The sequence below is a fragment of the Salmo salar genome, unplaced genomic scaffold, assembly GCF_905237065.1.
Source record: "Salmo salar unplaced genomic scaffold, Ssal_v3.1, whole genome shotgun sequence".
In the NCBI taxonomy this organism is placed as follows: Eukaryota; Metazoa; Chordata; class Actinopteri; order Salmoniformes; family Salmonidae; genus Salmo; species Salmo salar.
This window is the reverse complement of record NW_025547441.1, coordinates 22,501-38,631: the sequence shown is the minus strand read 5'-3', so window position 1 is coordinate 38,631 and position 16,131 is coordinate 22,501. Positions and strand designations below refer to the sequence as shown.

Genomic DNA, 16,131 nt, shown 5'->3' with positions numbered 1-16,131 from the left:
CGGATAAAAAAACGTACCCGATTTAATCTGGTTATTACTACTGCCCAGAAACTAGAATATGCATATAATTATTGGCTTTGGATAGAAAACACCCTAAAGTTTCTAAAACTGTTTGAATGGTGTCTGAGTATAACAGAACTATTATGGCAGGCAAAAACCTGAGAAGATTCCTTACAGGAAGTGGCCTGTCTGACAAGTTCTTGTTCTTCTTGACTCTCTTTATTGAAAACTGAGGATCCTTGCTGTAACATGACACTTCCTACGGCTCCCATAGGCTCTCAGAACCCGGGAAAAAGCTGAATGATGTAATTCCAGCCCCTGGCTGAAAAACATTAGCGCCTTTGGTAAGTGGTCTATCAGAGGACAATGAGACTGAGGCGCGTGCACGAGGCGACCCCATGTTTTTATTTTCTCTCTCTTTGTACTAAAATACAGATTCCCGGTTGGAATATTATCGCTTTTTTTACGAGAAAAATGGCATAAAAATAGATTTTAAACAGCAGTTGACATGCTTCGAAGTACGGTAATGGAATATTTAGAAATTTCTTGTCACGAAACGCGTCGGGCGCGTCACCCTTCTTTACCCTTTCGGATAGTGTCTTGAACGCACAAACAAAACGCCGCTATTTGGATATAACAATGGATTATTTGGGACCAAACCAACATTTGTTATTGAAGTAGAAGTCCTGGGAGTGCATTCTGACGAAGAACAGCAAAGATAATAACATTTTTCTTATAGTAAATCTGACTTTGGTGAGTGCTAAACTTGCTGGGTGTCTAAATAGCTAGCCCTGTGATGCCGGGCTATCTACTGAGAATATTGCAAAATGTGCTTTCACCGAAAAGCTATTTTAAAATCGGACATAGCGAGTGCATAGAGAAGTTCTGTATCTATAATTCTTAAAATAATTGTTATGTTTTTTGTGAACGTTTATTGTGAGTAATTTAGTAAATTCACCGGAAGTTTGCGGGGGGGTATGCTAGTTCTGAACGTCACATGCTAATGTAAAAAGCTGGTTTTTGATATAAATATGAACTTGATTGAACAAAACATGCATGTATTGTATAACATAATGTCCTAAGATTGTCATCTGATGAAGATCATCAAAGGTTACTGCTGCATTTAGCTGTGGTCTGGGTTTATGTGACATTATATGCTAGCTTGAAAAATGGGTGTCTGATTATTTCGGGCTTGGTACTCTGCTGACATAATTTAATGTTTTGCTTTCGTTGTAAAGCCTTTTTGAAATCGGGCAGTGTGGTTAGATTAACGAGAGTCTTGTCCTTAAAATGGTGTAAAATAGTCATATGTTTGAGAAATTGAAGTAATAGCATTTCTAAGGTATTTGAATAACGCGCCACGGGATTCCACTGGCTGTTACGTAGGTGGGACGAAATCGTCCCACTGGCCCTAGAGAAGTTAAGGTAAAATGGTGCTTTGGGAGGTGGGCGGTGCCGCTGGAATTATCCCCGGGCCGGGAGATCCCTGGGGTGCCCAGATGTCTGGCGGAGCGTTTCATCCCACAAAACAATTTTTCACTGGGGGAGACCTCGCCCCGCCGTACTCAGCCTGGACAACCGAAACACTTTTTGACCTTTTTGACTCCGATAAAATTCACTGTCTAGGGATGACATACCACTGGCACACTACGATCCTGGAAGGGAGTAGCCCAATTGGTCACTGCCACCCGAACCACCGGATGACCCAGGACTACAATTGGGGCGGATGCACGACAACTGGGAGGTTTCCTCCTTGAGGGTTTCTTTGTCTGCTGAAACTCACAAGTATGACAGACTGACATGGCTGGTATGGAAACATGGCAACCAATCCGAGAAACCGGACCCTCATACAGTACGCGACTATGGGGTTTTGCCTGATCCTTAATCTATCATGTATCTACAAGGACGCTGGACGGAACTCCAAGGGCGGATGCATGACAACCGTAAAGAGTGCTTGCCCTTTGGGTTTTTGTCTGCTCAAACCATTGGAAGTTCAATGACTTACCACTCGACAGGGACACATGGCAACCAACTGAGGGCCGGACCTACATAAGGTACGCAACTCGAGGGCCTTTGCCTGATCCTACACCGAGTATACCCAAAACAGACCAGCTGGATTTGACTAGACATGGGTTGATTGGGAGTGAGGATCCTGGAATGGAATAACTCTTAATTATACCAATGATTGAAAACATCCAGGACTAAAAGACAGACGGACACGGAAGTAAATACATAGACAACTTGGAGAAAAAAAGAAGGATCAGATGGGGAGTAACTCCTAGGTTGAACTATGCTTTCCACTTCCGTGGACAAACAGACCTTGAAGACTCACCTTAACTAACCCTAACCTTAACCCTTATCCTTACCCTAACTCTAACCCTAACCCTAACCTTAACCCTAACCTTAACCCTAACCTTAACCCTAACCTTAACCCTAACCTTAACCACTCTAACCCCTACCCTAACCTTAACCCTAACCTTAACCATCCCTTAACCCGACGGACGGACGGTTCTAAGCCCAACCAACGCAACCCAGGGCACTTCTACAAGTGGGCAACCATGGGGTCTACAACTTTGGCCGGGTGCGCCCAGACCCCTCTGGCCAGCGCGTCAATGCTGTGGAGTGCACCCATTCCTTTTGCCCCCCTTCGGCTTCCACGTGTCAGAGATGGAAGTGGATCAACCGACTCAAAACTAGAAACCTAACCCCAAACCCAACCCTAATCCCTAAACCTTAACCCAACCCTAATCCCTGAACCTTGAACCCAACCGTAATCCCTGAACCTTGACCCCAACTCAATCCCTGAACCTTGACCCCGATACCAACCCTAAGTTGAACTCAAGCCTCAAATCTAATCTTAACCCTAAGCCTAACCCCCTGGGACTCAAAAAGTGGATATCAGGAATCCCACAGGCCTGAAACAAAAGTATGAGAGCCTAATTTTAACCTTGACACTGACAATCTTAAATCGGTACTTTAAATTATAACCCTGGCTTCGTAAAGATGTATTCTGAGGAGCCTGGGAATTAGAAAGTATGTATTGTTTGGGTAGTGTCTGGGTGTTTATCCTCTTAGAGGATAATGTTACTCTTATCTGTTCTTTTTCCAGGTACAAACCATAACATCTCCCAATTTCCTGTAGGATTATGATGTATCAATAGGAGAAATAGAATTAGAGAACATGTGCCCGTGTATTTGGTCCTCCTGAAGGGCAATTTTCTCTTAACCCTAACCACAACCCCAACCCCAACCCTAACCACAACCCTAATCCTAACCTCCAGAGTTTCCCTAGAAACCCTATTCCCACATTGGGTATGGGGCCGGAACCCAAGAGGCTACCAATCATCAGCACCTATTCCCACATAAACCAACGCATACACTCAAGACTGAAAAGCGCATTTTCTAAACACACAACATACCTTCCCCCCACTACAACCATTCCGACCCATTTCAGCATACAGGAGGAATCCCAATCTGAAGGACCTCCTAGTCAATGCAACATTTTCAAACAGGCCCTCTCCCCCAGTACCCCCAGTACCCACTGAAAGCCACTACTACAGACAACTGACAAACATACACAACCCATACGCACACACCGGTAGCCAAATCACACAACTGATGAACATAAACAGCACTAACAGTTTATGCAATCACCTGTGCATTATGCAAAAAAATCTATGTGGGGGAAACTGGATCGACAATTTTAACACGTCTCAAACAACATCTATATACAATTACCAATAATAAACTGTCCAGACATTTAGTTACACACTTCCAAACACACCATATTATACACCTCAACATCACTGGGCTAGAAACTGTCTCTATGTCACGTCCTGACCAGTATAGGGGTTATTTGATATTGTAGTTTGGTCAGGACGTGACAGGGGGTATTTGGTTTATGTGGTTCGGGGTGTGTGTCTATGTAGAGGGTTGTTTGATTTATGTATTCCAGGGTTTTTGGGCACTGTTCTATGTTAGTGTATTTCTATGTTCTGTCTAGTCTAGTCTATTTCTATGTTTAGTTTACTGGGGTTGGACCTTCAATTGGAAGCAGCTGGTTATCGTTGCTTCTGATTGAAGGTCCTATAAGTAGGAGTTAGTTTTCATGGGTTTTTGTGGGAGATTGTGCTGTGTATAGCTTTGTGCCTTACCGGCCTGTTATTCGTCGTTGTGTATGTGTTTGTTTTGGTTTACCTTCTTTGTCCATTTAATAAAAGAAGATGAGTGCACATATTCCTGCTGTGTTTTGGTCCACTCTACCCTACGACAACCGTGACACTCTACCTGGACCATAGCCCAGAGAAAGGCCACAGAATCCAAGTGGATAGCCAACCTTAGATCTCTGGCTCCACTTGGATTAAATGGCAAAATATAAGTAGGAAACTATTCATACATTTCACATATTCACACACACAACCCTCCCAATAAACACCAGACTGGAAACAATAAGAGACCACAATAGGCCAGTGCAATGCAAGGTGAAAAACCACAAACGGAATTTATCATAACCCTAACCCTTATACCCCCGTATCCAACCCCAACCCTCATACCCCCTTATCTAACCCTCATACCCCCTTATCTAACCCTAACACTTGGAGCCAACATACCTAACTCCACCCCTAGACTCTCATACCCAACCCTAATTTCTGGTCTATTATTTTGACCTCCTGGCTTTTATTCCTTTGGATTGTATCCCTGGTTGTTAACCCAGGGTTTATATTTTATATTATGATCCGGGTCCTCTTTTTATTATTCCTCCCCCCCCCTTTTCTTTTTTAGTAATTAAGGTATTTTATACCATGGTTTTACCATTTATTTAAAAAAGTTGCCAGTGCATATCAGATTCATCTGTTATCCCCAAACCTAACCTAGCCCGTGCCTGGCATTTTATACAGTATTTGGGTTTTAAAAGACTTCTTAGACTTGATTGTTTTAGTGTGTTCGTTGTTTTAATTTGTTTGTTGAGTAGTTCACAACAATTGAACACCAAACCCAATTGGGACTGTTGGAGGAGAATGAGCGGACTGATGGAGGACTAAGTAATTGACATGGTTTGGGAAGGATGGTTCCGCCCCTTTAATTATCCAGATTAACACAGGTGTCATTGACTACTCATTAACTGGTTTGTTGAGCAGCACATAATGATTGAACACCAACCCCTATCGGGACTGTGGATTGGAGGAGAATGGGAAGATTGACGGAGGACTGAGCAATAGACATGTTCTGGGAGGTATGGAGCCGCCCTCTTAGCTCCCCATATTAACACAGGTGTTAGTGACTACTCATTACCTCTGAAGAAAGCTATCAGGCTGAAACGTCAGGTCTTTTGGTTGTGCCTTGTTTTATATTTCTGAAAGTTCCCTTAATGGGTTCTTAAACTGTTTTAATTCCTTTTTTGGATTGAAGGATTTGAAATTGTTTGAAACCCCTTTTTTTGGTTCACTGACTATTTGAATGCAACAACACCATGGAATCTAGCATATGAAGGCATCTTGGATTATAAAACTCACTCAAAGAAGCTCCAATGAGAACAAGATGCCTGGAAAAAGACTAAGGTGAAGGATTTTTTTTTCTTACCCCTGAATATTGCTGATGCACTGGACAAACTGTTCTGGTTAGTGAACCATCACCAAATAATTCTTTGGTAGGACAATATTAAGGGACTTTCATGATTTTAATTGTTTATGTTGTCTTTTATGAAAATGTTGTGATTTTCTTTTAAATTTCAAATTTCTCTCCCCCCTTTTTTGTTTTTGACTCCAGAACGACTGTGGGGCGGTGGAGATTCAGTTGGTATAATATTGTGGATTAAAACTCTTTTTTTTAAATGGTGGGAGAAAATGACGCTTCCCAGGAGAAAATTGGTTTGAGCCTTTGGTGCAGCCGATAGCCCTGGGGGGAATATACTCACTAAGTTTGGATTGGCTCAGATGGCCCCAAAACCTCCCTGGATCTTAAACTGACTAAGCAGTACTTCAAATTATTACAAGCCATTCACCATGCAGAAATTCTAGCAGAATTGCAAATGAAAAGGTCTTTCCCGCCTGGCATGATGAAGCAGGTTGTGAGACTTAGCCTTTATCAAACCTTCCTTACCCAATCCCACCGTTTTGGACCTGGTTAAGCAGAAAACGGACCACTGGATGGACACTATGTGCATCTTAGTGGACCATTATGATTCAGTTCTGGCAGCAGGGTTATAGGAGGTGGGGAGATTTGATATTAATTCCTTTGATCGAGCTGTTGCTTGGGCAAGGGCAAGATATAGACGTAAGTTTACCCAATCATCAGTGGCAACGTTACAGGCTATGCTTCCAAAGGCAAGTGCTAGTGAGATGGTAGGTCCAGGCCAATTGACCATGGAGGCTTTTCCTGCTCTTGTCGGGTGTCCTGTCTCCAGCTCCCAGTAATGTGGTGGGAGTGGGAAACAGCAGTCCGGCCAGTGGGTTAGTTAAGGGTGGGTTTAAAAACAGACCTAAGAGGAGCCCCCCTAGGAGGTCTCCAAGTCTATCAGCTCTAGAGCTGGATTTGGTCCCCCGGGGGGGGAAACTATTTTGGTTACGGCTGAAACACATTCCCCTAGACCCCAAGCTCTTGCTGGAGATCCATTAACCACAGAGTTGGTCTCAGGGGGGGTGGATATTTGGAAACAAACACAGGTGAGGCCTGCTCTTCTTCATAGTCCTAAGAGGTCTTTATACAGTAATGTTGTCCTACAATGTAGTAATACTATTGCTTCTGACTCTGGCCAGGAGGAACCCGGAGTTGGAGGGGAGCGGGACCCATGTGCGGCTGCCCTTGGGACCCGAGGGGGGGGGGGAGAAATGATAAGTGACGACAAAACGGAACTTTTCCTGAATACGTCCTTGTCTGAGCCCCCAGGAGGGCCCCACGTTGCCGCCGCTCCAGTTCCCCGGCTGCTACTCCCTTCGGGGACTTCCCCTCTTGGTTCAGGTCAGAGTAAAACAGTGGGATTTATACCAGCTGAGGCCTACACGGGGGTTTCCTTTTCTACCCCGGTGATTAATTTACCTGTCAGGAGGCCTATATCCACCTGCCTTGAAACAGTTAGGCACCCAAATTCTACCAGGAACATTTTGGATTGGGAACTTACAATTACAAAACCATCAGGAGGGCTAAACAACTGCCTGTTGAAACAGCTGGCGTTGACCTCCTGGAAGCAACTACAACAACTGCTGAAAGTGGCAGAAAGTACATTTCCTAATGCTACACTCTATGTGCCCATTATTAAGTACTCAGACTGGAAAAACAGCAACAGTCACTCTTGGATCAACTTAATCGAAGGATCCTAGAGCAATGTACTTATTTACCTGAGATTAGTAAACTTAGGTTTCACACATTGCCACGTGACCCAGTACACTGCACACCTGAAACAGGAAATACCATCTTAAACTTTTGGTTGGATAATTTAAACATGTAAGGGGAGAACAGTGCTCCAATACAGCTCCACATTCAAATATTACTAATCTCTCACACTCATATATGCTTTCTGAGATAGAAAGAAATGTATTGGAACGGGGATTGTCTTTTATCCCCACTCCCGGAATTTTAGACCGGATGGAGCTTCGTAGGGACCTACACACATATCATAGGAGGCTGAAATTGTTGGATCATTTTAATTATGATACTGACATTCCTTTTGTACCGTTTACAGATCCCTTAGATCTGTTGAAGTTGAGTCTTAAGGGATGATTTTAATGATACGTTTTATCTTCAGATCCATGGCACTGCCATGGGTAAGAAGTTTGCTCCAGCCTTTGCCAACTTATGTGTTTTTGGGAAGAGACAGTGTTTCCTAAGTGCAAGACCCTTCCTTTTTTATATCTCAGGTATTTGGATGACATCTTTGGTATCTGGGTGAGTTCTATGAAGGACTTTGAGTGTTTTTCTTTTTAGAAACCCTCAATACACATCCTGCCATTACAACATCCCACAATATACAAAGGGAAAAACTAGTTTTTGGACACTCAGGTTCTTTGTATTTTCTGAGGGGTTAACTAAATCATTGGCCACTAAAGTCTTCTTCAAGCAGACAGATAGGCATGCTCTGCTACATAAGGCAAGTTATCATCCAAAACATACCTTTAGAGGGATAATTAAATCTCAGCTGATCCGGTTTAATAGAATTTGTACATTATGTGAGCACGTGGAGGAGGCAACCATTCTTTTTAGAGCCTTGGGGCCACGGGGATATTTCAAACGTTTCCTTAGGGGGATAAAAGCAGAGGTAGGCCAATTATTTGGAAGGGAAGGGGGTTACAATAAAACAGCAGAAACACACAATTTGATACCATCTGTTACTACATACTCTGGGAGCTTGGGTGGATTTAGTAGGACCTTGAGGTCTAACTTCCGGGAAGCTCAACAAGCTGTGGATGGGCTGGTAGATTGTAGAGTAATCTCAGCCTATCGAAAAAAAAAAAAAACCTCGGGGACATGTTAGTCCACTCCGCCTTCCAGACGAAAGATGTACCTAAACTTGGATAAATATTTGGGGAGACCCAAATACATTGTTAATGCCGTCTCGGGTTTGGGGTTCCTTGTAAGACAGAATTGAATTGTCCACTGTAAACTTAATTTATGGAATTAAGTGCAAATTGTGCCAAAAGATTTATATAGGAGAAACAAAGAATGCACTACAGGTCAGACTCAAACAACATGTATACCATATGGCTAAAGGTAATAAGAGTACTGTATTGTATTTGCATGTTGGCTTACATGCAGTGGAAAATTAGAGTATTTTTGGTCTGGAGACAAATGGGAGCTGGTCCAGGACACAGACAGGGGATGGACAGAACTTGGATTGGGTGCCTCCAAACAATAGATCCTAAGGGCTTGAATGAAAAATATTAAACTTTTGTTTATCTACCTGATGGGAGGCGCCATCTCCGGTGAGGTTAAATTAGTATCTTTTTTAGGGGCTAGGAACGGGTGGGGGGCCGTGGGAGAGCCGCTCATGATAAATGTTTGTTATTTAATTTATGAATTCATTCTTATGTTTTTCAAGCACTTCCCATGAATGATGGCACTTATTTTATTGATATTATTTTTTTTTATTCGTTAGTGTGGCTTTATGGTTTTACCTCATTTCTTGTATACTTTTATAGCCCTTATTTTGAGTTGAAAGCACTTATTTTTACAGTCAGCGTTGATTTGTCTACTGTGGATTTGTGTTTGGTTTAATATTATTATTGTTATTTTTATTTGTCTGTTGGGCGGTTCCCCTATTTGGTCCTCTCCTTTTCCCTTATTTTTTCCTTGGATCCCGAATCTAACCCCTAGTTCCCAATCCCAGTTCCTATACCTAAACTTAGCCCCTAGACCCTAATACTCAACCCTAACCCCTAGTCCCGAAATCCTAAATCCCAGTCCCTATACCCTACTTTAACCCCTAGATCTGAACACTTAACTCCTAGTTCCCAAATCCTGATTCCCTATCCTAACCCCTAGACCCTTATACCTAACCCCCAGTAACTAAAATCCTAATCCCCCACCCCAATCCCTAGATCCTCATGACTAACCCTAATTCCCCATCCTAATCTTAACCCCTTATCTAACCCTAACTCTTGGAGCTCATATACCTAACTCTAACCCCTAGACACTCATACCCAAGGTGAAAACCCCCCAAAAAAACAGAATTTATCATAACCCCTAACCCCCTGACCCTAACAGAATTCATTGACACATGGAATGAGTACCGTATTTATACAGAGAATAGTTATTTTCATAAATGCCTTATTTTTGAAATTCGAATACATGCAATGAATCAGTAAAATTCGGTTTACTCCTTGCCGAAAAATCAAGCAGCAGTTTCTGTAGTGTAGTGGTTATCACGTACGCTTCACACGCCCCTTTTTGGATGTTCAGGAAGTGGATGAGCAGCAGGTGTATGTACTTGAGAGAGAATATCGTTTTTTGGGGGGGTTTATTTGACATACGTTTGAAAGTTTGTTTTTGTTATTATCCCCCATCAGCGTGAGCTGTTTGGGGGATATTGCTTAAAATAACCGGACGGACAACATGGCTTCGACATCAAGAATACAAACGACGACGAGAAAGGACAACAGTGAAATCAGAATGTTAAACGAAGAACTGAAAAAAAGAACATATGAGAAGGAACTGACGGTGAACGTGGAAATAAGTGGAGAAGGGAAAATATCAACGATGGAATTGCTGAGAGGAATAAAGGAAGTTTGCGGAACAATACTGGGATGTCGAATGAAAGACGGGAATAAGTATGAAGTAACAATGTCTCATGTAAATGGAAAAGAAAGACTAATAGACGGGCTAAAGATAAAGAACTGTCAAATCATGGCTAAAGAACTAGGGAACGATGAGCTGGTGGTGTCCTTTTTGAACTTGCCCGCATACATTACGGATGAGGAGGTAGAAGAGAAACTAAAAGGCTGGAAGGTGAAGGCGACCACGCCAATCAAGAGGAGGATGTGGCCAGGAACGGACATTGTAGATGGGACAAGATTTTGCAAGGTAAAGTTTACAGACAATGTGCAATCCTTGCCATATTCTACAAAATTTAACACTGTCGAGGGATTTGAATATTTTCGTGTAATCCACGACAATCAAGTGAAGGTATGTAGATTATGTATTCAGCCGGGGCACATACTTAAGGAATGTCCGGAATTCACATGCCACAAATGTAGTGAACAAGGGCATTATGCCAGAGAATGTCGGAACATAGGAAATGTGTGCAAAATGTGTGACAGACCTAAAGTTAGATGTAGCTGTAATAAGGGAGAAAATCACTTACTTTTGCAAACAATGGACCTCACGTCTGAGGAAGAGGGGATTGTGCCTATGGAGAGGGAGGATGAGAGTGACATGGAGAGTGTGACTCCAGAGACAGTGGCAGATAAGCTTGAAGAGCCTGTAATGTCTCCTGGCAAAGCACGAGACGCCGTTTTAGTCTCTGCTGCTGACAAGGTGGAACAGCAGCACATGATGGGTGAAAGACATACACAGGTAGAGATGGTGCAAGGTGCTTCTCAGGTGCCTGAGCCAGCTTTAAGCCTGTGTAAAAATTACACCAAAGAGTGGGCTGGGTCCACTGAAGTCACGGGCACTGTTAAAGCGCACTTTTCAAAAGGCTTCCCCGCCGCTCCCCCAAAAATCCAAATAAAGAGACGGATGATGAAATAGATAGTGAGGATCTTCAGTTGTTTGTAAAAAATAAGAGGTCATTGTCGAAAACCAGGGAGATGATGGGTTTTGGAAAAAATATAAAAGTAGGATTTTTAAGGACTTGTTTGGCTCTGATTATACTTCTGCACACATTCATAATGATTACAGTCGCATCCCTAAATGGTAACAGTTTGAGAAACATGAGCAAATTTGAGCAGGTATTAGTGTCTGTTAAGGCAGACATGTTGTGTTTTCAAGAGACCAATTGGACAGACTCCAAAATGCAGGAGATTAAGAGTAAATGGTCAGATTTAATTTTTGTAGTCATGGAGGGGATAAAACATGTGGTGTGGCAATTTTGATAAAAAATGATGTGGTGCAAAATGTAAAAGAAATATATGCTGACAATGATGGCAGACTTATTGTAATTGAATTTGAAGTTCAAAATGTAGTTTTTCGTTTAATTAATGTTTATGCTTCAAACATTGAATCTGAAAGGAGAGAAATGTTTCACAAATTAAAAACACTGTGCTCAGAAAACTGTATACTGATAGGAGATTTTAATGTGAGGTGTAGTAGAATGGATGCCTCTAGTTGTGCTAAATTCAGATATGACTCTTCTAGAAATGCATTATGGAAACTTATGAATGAGGAGAATCTAGTAGATATATGGAGGGCTGAAAATCCAAACAGAAGAGTATTCTCTAGAAGGCAGGTGGTTCTAAAGGAATTAAAACAAAGCAGAATTGATTTATGTCTAGCAAAACAAGAATTGGTGCAGAATGTTAAGAAGGTGTCATATACCTTTACAGCATATAGTGATCATGCAGTAATGTCATTTCAAATGGGTTTTGGTGTGGAGAGGAGAGGGGGAGGTGTCTGGTGTTTAAATGCCAGTCTGTTAAAGGAGGAAGGATATAGAAATGAAATTGTTGAATGTATTAATGATGAAATGTCTAATGTACTGTTAAAAGAGAATGTGTGTTTATGGTGGGAGGAAGTGAAAGTAAAAGTAAAAAATAGGAGTATTAGGTACGCAAAAAATCATAACCGTTTAGATAAGCAGAAAGAAATAATGCTTAGGAATAGGATGTTGCATGAACTTGAAAAGGCTGATACGGATCCAGACTATGATGTTGTGAATTATTTGAAAATCCATGCAGAGCTGGGTCGTTATGAAAAAAATAAATGTTTGGGTGCTATTGTTAGGAGCAGGGCACAGTACGCTTTGGAGGGAGAGAAATGTACATCCTTTTTTTGGGGTCTGGAAAAAGAAAACAAACTAAGAGTTACATTGTAGAGTTGGAAGATGAAAGAGGTGTAAAGGTAAACGATTTTGTTGGGATCTTAGAGACAGTTGAAACCTTTTACAGAAATCTTTACAAAAAGAATGATGTAGATAAAGTGTGTGTTGTAAAAGTGTTGGATACAATTAGTGCCAAAGTATCGCAGGCAGATAGAATGATGTGTGATGAAGAGATTTCGATTATGGAAATCAAGGAAGCAATTGTTAGCACGCAAGGTAATAAAAGTCCGGGTTTGGATGGTTTAACAAATGAGTTCTATAAAGTCTTTGTAGATATTTTGGCACCCATTTTAGTGAGGGTGTTTCATTATATGGAAGAGAATAAGGAAATCCCTGAGTCTATGTCAACTGGAATGTTAACGATCTTATTCAAAAATAGGGGCAGTAGATTAAAGTTAGAAAATTATAGGCCTATTAGCCTTCTAAATTCGGATTATAAGATACTGACTAAAGTGTTAGCGAATAGGATGAAAAAGGTGATTGGGAGTATTATTGAATCAACACAAGCCTACGGCATACCTGGAAGAGATATTGCAGATGTAATTTGTACAATTAGGGATGTTGTTAATCAAATGAAAAATGAAGGTGGTATAGTTTTAAGTTTGGACTTTAACAAAGCTTTCGATAGAGTGGAGCACAGCTTTTTATTACAGACTTTGGAGAGGTTTGGGTTTGGGCCAAAGTTTGTATCTTGGATCAACCTGTTGTATAGTGGGGCTAAAAGTTGTGTTAAATGTAACGGAGTGTTAACAGATACTTTCCCTGTGGAGAGGTCAGTAAGGCAGGGCTGTCCTTTGTCAGCTCTGCTGTACAGTGTTTCTACAGAACCGTTAGCTACATTGATAAATAGTAATAAAGAAGTAAGGGGTGTTGGAATCCCAGGTGGTGGTGTCAGTGTTGTACATCAGTACGCTGATGACACTACTTGTACTGTGAAGGATATAGAAACTATTGGAAGCATTATGGGGATCATAGATATATATGGCAAGGCATCGGGTGCTAAAGTTAATATAGAGAAGACTGAAATAATGTTTGTTGGGGATATCAATGTAAACGGGTGTGAGATTCCATTCAAGAGCGCAAAGGATTTTATTAAAGTGCTGGGAGTAAACATTGGTGTAAAGGAGAAAGAGGCAAAAGATATAACTTGGACTGGGATCCTTAATAAAGTCAAGCTAACGTTGAATTTCTGGAAAAATAGAAAACTAAAGTTACAAGGGAAAGTAATTGTTGCAAATGCTTTGGTATTATCCAAATTTGTGTATGTTTTGGGAGTCCTGGACATGCCGGAGTGGGTCCTAAATGAATTGAATAATGTGGTGTCAAATTTTATATGGGATGGTAAAGGAGTGAGAATATCTCAGAAAACATTGATTGCTGACTATGTGGATGGAGGTTTAAAACTTGTAGATTTAGATGTCAAAAGAAAAGCTATTAGGATAAAAACAGTAAAGAAATATTTGTATGACAGTGAAGATTATGGCTGGAAACACTTCTTTAGAGTCTACTTAGAGGAGAGTGGTGGTTGTGATGATAATGGTTTATTGATGGGGCTTAAAAGGGCAATGTTTGAAAAGGTACCAGATTTTTATAAAGAGGTGCTAAATGCATGGGCAGAGTTGTTGCCTAATGTATATTATGAATGTGGACATATTGACCTGATTATGAATCAACCTATATTTCTGAATGAGAAAATCAAGAACAAAGAAAAAGTTTTGTATAATAAAGTATTTATGAGTGCAGGTCTACGGCAAATAAAAGATTATACATATGAGGTAATTCCAGGGTTTTTACCTGGGGAAGCTATTTTTGACATAATCAATGAATGATGAAGAGGTGGGAAGGGGAACAGTGAATAATATGTATGACAAGATAAAGAATAGTATACCAAGAGCATGGGTTGATTTAATAAATAGTGAAGTTGAAAGAGAAGATTTATTTGTATTTCCTAATTTGTTCATTGGTAGCAGTAAGAAGAAAGTACATTTATCTAGTATACCAGTGAAAAGATTGTATAGAATAATGGTAGGAAAAGTGTGTAGAAGGCCGGCTGCTGAGAAATTTTGGAAAGTAGTTTTTCCGGAATTGGATGAAAAAAAGATATGGGGAAATTTAAATGTAAAATATAATAGTAAGGAGTGTGAAAATAATGATTTCAAACTAAGACATAATAGAATATTTACAAAGGTGGTGCTAAAGAAAATTAATTGTGAGATAGAAAGGGAATGCGACGTATGTGGACGTTTCCCGGAAACTCTTATGCATTTGTTTCTAGAATGTGAGGATTTAAAATATATTTTTTGTAAAGTTAAGGAAATGTTATGTAGAAACTGGGGGGAGATTTCGTGAAAAAGTATGCGTGGGAGGAACTTTTGTTATTTGGAGTGTCTGGTAAATGTGAGGGTGCTAATGTGTGTTTGTTGAATATGGTTTTGAGTTTTGTGAGGTATGCTATTTTTTGTAGGAGGAATTATGTTTCTTTTGACAGAAAGAGGGTTCAGGTGTGGAGTATCTTTATAGCACTGTTCAGTAAACACATAGATATGTTGTTTAATTATGGGATGGAACATTTTGATGAGTCTTTTGTTGAAGGGAGTGGGTTAATTTCACGAGAGGAGAGTGGAGGTATCACTTATAATTTTTGAAAGCACTGTTTTGATATTTTCTTTGTTGATAATTTGATAGGGGGTGAATTGTTCACCTGCCTCTGTTAGTCTAGTGTCTTCTGTATTGTTCTCTGTGGATTGTACTGTAAACAGTAGATTGTACTGTAAATATTGTAAACAAACATTTTTGATAATAAAAAAAAAAAAAAAAAAAAAATCACGTTCGCTTTACACGTGAAAGGTCCTCAGTTTGAAACCGGGAGGAAACAGTGCTCTTTGACATGTGCAGTAGGTACTGTACTATTAACAGAGGATAGTTATTTTCATAAATGCCTAATTTTGGAAATTTGAACACGTGCCATGAATATCTGTAAAATTCGGTTTACTCCTTGCAGATAATTGTTGAAGCAGTTTCTGTAGTGTAGCGGTTATCAAGTTCGCTTAATACGCGAAAGGTCCTCGGTTCGAAAGCCGTGCGGAAACAGAGCTCTTTGACACGTGCAGTAGGTACTGTACTTTCAACAAAGAATTGTTATTTTCATGAATTCTGTATTTTGGAAATTCGAATACGTGCCATGAATATCTGTAAAATTCGGTTTACTCCTCGCAGCTAAATGTAGCAGCAGTTTCTGTAGTGTAGTGGTTATCACGTTTGTTCACACTCGAAAGGTCCCTGGTTCGAAACCAGGCGGAAACAACTCTCATCGACACATTCAAGAAGTACCATAGTGTTAACAAAGAATTTCATTATTCTCTTATTTTGGAAATTCCAATACGTGCCATGAATATTTTTAAAATTCGGTTTACTCCTTGCAGGTAATTGTAGCAGTAGTTTCTGTGGTGTAGTGGTTATCACGTTTGCTTCACACGCGAAAGGTCCCTGGTTCGACACCGGGCGGAAACAACGCTCATTGACACATTCTGAAGTACCATAGTGGTAACAGAAATTTTCATGAATTCTTTATTTTGGAAATTCGAATACGTGCCATGAATATTTTAAAAATTCGGTTTACTCCTTGCAGAAAAATCAAGCAGCAGTTTCTGTAGTGTAGTGGT

The 16,131-nt window shown here is 40.6% G+C and overlaps 1 non-coding gene across 1 annotated transcript; it reads left to right on the top strand.

Moving 5' to 3' along the window:
• The first annotated feature begins 15,906 nt into the window (after nucleotides 1-15,906).
• trnav-cac (transfer RNA valine (anticodon CAC)) lies at nucleotides 15,907-15,979 on the top strand. The gene has a single exon. It is a non-coding gene; the product is annotated as a tRNA-Val (tRNA).
• The last annotated feature ends 152 nt before the right edge of the window (nucleotides 15,980-16,131 follow it).